Source organism: Neovison vison, chromosome X, assembly GCF_020171115.1.
Source record: "Neovison vison isolate M4711 chromosome X, ASM_NN_V1, whole genome shotgun sequence".
NCBI lineage: Eukaryota > Metazoa > Chordata > Mammalia > Carnivora > Mustelidae > Neogale > Neogale vison.
The window spans coordinates 46,577,699-46,580,484 of NC_058105.1; the positions used below are offsets into that span (position 1 = coordinate 46,577,699).

At 35.7% G+C, this 2,786-nt stretch overlaps 1 pseudogene; it reads left to right on the forward strand.

The window, feature by feature from the left end:
* The first annotated feature begins 1,875 nt into the window (after positions 1-1,875).
* Positions 1,876-1,999, forward strand: LOC122897738 (annotated as a pseudogene).
* Positions 2,000-2,786: the final 787 nt, after the last annotated feature.

Sequence of the window (2,786 nt, forward strand, 5' to 3'; positions counted from 1 at the left end):
CAGAAACATTTTAGGCCTGGAGCAAACCCAGTCAGGCATGATAGTATGGGACTAGACCAAATTATCTGTTCATGAAAGGAGAATAAATTCTAGCTTCAATTAGACAAAATCACTAGCAACTTTTCACTGTGTCTTTTTCTCACTAATTCCACAGTATATCAAACTACTTCTCACATTGTAGCTGTTGAGTACATTAGTAGATAAATAAATGAAATAATGAATGAATTTTAGCAATTTTTCTCTATTATTTTTTCTCTTATTCCCATGGCAACAGTGAGCCTGAGGTGATATATTTTCTTTCTTTGCTCTTCCTTGCCATTTCCAGACTATGTCTCTCCTCATCTTTTACACATTTCAGTTCTTTTGAAGCCTAAGCTGTTAAACCAAACCACTCATTATCTTCTTCGTTACAGTCATCTAAAATCCCGCCTCTTGTTATCTCTCCCTCACTGAAGACTTTACCATCTAGTTCATTGTCTTCATTTCTCTTCCCTGCAAACCTTGTTTTCCTTGCTGGGTTCAACCCCATATTAACAATTCATCAACATTTCTCATCTCCATGGATCTTATCCTCCACCTGTCAGCTAACTACTCCCATTCATCATTCTCTGGACCTTATCACCAGCAATAATGACACCATCTCTAAAATACTGATTTCGAGCATCCCACTCTTCAATGATTGCTTCTGTCATTCCAGGTCACTTGCTCTAGTATCCTTACTTCAAAAATTCTTCTTTCCCCCAGAATCTTCAGACCATTGGCCCTACCATGTTTCATTGTTCATCACCCTCTTTCTATTCTTACTTCACTAGCTCATAACTATGTTTTAACTTCATTTGCCTACACCCTTAATTCCCTTGCACTTAGTTAAACCCATTCACCTCCAACTCTTCTTCTGCTCCTGACCAGCTAAAATAAATAATCTCTGCCAACTCTTGGCCCTTTAAATTTTGACAAGTGAGCACTGAACATTGCCTGGAAATCTTACTACATTTCCCTAATAAATCCATCTTTCTTTTTTTTCCAATTTATTTATTATTTATAAATCCATCTTTCAATCTCTAAGCCAACATATACCACCTTCTTGCTATTCAAAGTCTCCAACACCAAGTGCAAAGTTTTTAACATACATTTGTATGTATTTCCACATCAGATTTTATTATTATTCTTGGGAGATATTGTAATTGATAAGAGAAAACTGCTATTCAGACAAGTTCCTGCACTTTCTTTCTGCAGTTTCACTGTTGCACTTCTCTTGTGGTTTCTCCACTAGTCTATAAATTCAAGTTCATGTCAAAATATGGTAAATGAGGGAGTCCTCTTCCTGATCTTTCAGACCACTAGCTCTCACCAAAAAATATCGGATAAAATATTTTAAAACTCTTCTTAAAAGCATCAAAGTGTTGACAAGATTTTAAGACGTTGCCAGGCCAAAATCTATATGAATGCAAAAACTCAACTGTTGGGATGCCTGGGTGGCTCAGTCAGGCTCAGTCAATTAAGTGGCTGCCTCCTGCTCAGGTCATGACCCTCCTGCCAGGGTCCTGGGATGAGTCCTGCATAGGACTCTGCTCAGCAGGGAGCCCATTTTTCCCTCTGCCTGCTCTGCCTGCTGTTCTCCCCTGCTTGTGCTCTCTCTCTCTGACAAATAAATAAAATATTTTAATTTAAAAAACTCAGTTGTTAAGCAAAGCACAAAAATTGTTTTTACTCTGAGAGCATTTACCAAGCTACTAAACTTGAGCTAAAATTTCATGAACTGGTGAGATTTGTGAAATAGAAAACCAAGTCCAGAATCTGCTTATGATGATCAACCTAATAAGCTAAAAGGCGACATCCACTGATAAAGCTGTTAATGCTGAAAGTATACAGGTAAGCTTTGCGCAGTGGCAGTATCGTAGCCAATGAGGTTTATCCGAGGCGCGATTATTGCTAATTGAAAGTATACAGGTGTTCTTCCCCACTACAGGGAAAGTTTCTTTGGCACTGAACAAATAAGAGGCTGTTATGATGTTACAGACTCCTGTGGTACTCTCATGTAATTTGCAAACCAAATTTCTAATACCTAGAAATCAAAAAACTTCATATTACTATCAGCAAAGTAGCCTTTGAAGCAAATAGCAAAGGAAAACAACAACAAACAAACAAAAAATTACCAGGGATAAAAAGAAACATTTATAGGAATAGTAGTTCAATTCATCAGGACTCAATGACAGTTTGAATTTGTTTGCACCTGATAACATAGCCATGGAAAGTATAAGCAGAACGTGAGAGAAGTACTTGAAAAATAGAAAAATCTATAATAATAGTGAAAGATTTTAATATACCTCTTAGTAATCGATAATACAAGACCAAAAAGGAAATCAATAAAGACATAGAAGACTTGAACATCACTTTACTTTATGGGTTTATTTTTTTTCCTCGTTACCTATTCTGCATGAAATAATTATTCTGAGATTGAGAATAGGGAGTTAATAACAGATATATTGATTTATATATTGATAGAGGTCAACAAAACCACATTCATCCAATGACATATTTTGAGAGTTTTTTGAGTACTTTGTTTCTTCTAAATTGTTAATTTTTACCCTTAGTATAAATTCCTACATCATTGACTAATTTATTCATCATTTATTAATGAGTACCTATTATGTTTCAGGCACTGTTGTAGATACTGAGGAAGTACAGGGAACAAAACAAAAACCTGTGACCTCATGAGGCTTATATTGTAGTGGGGGAAGGCAAACATTAAATAGTAAATATAATAAATAAGTATACTATAAAAT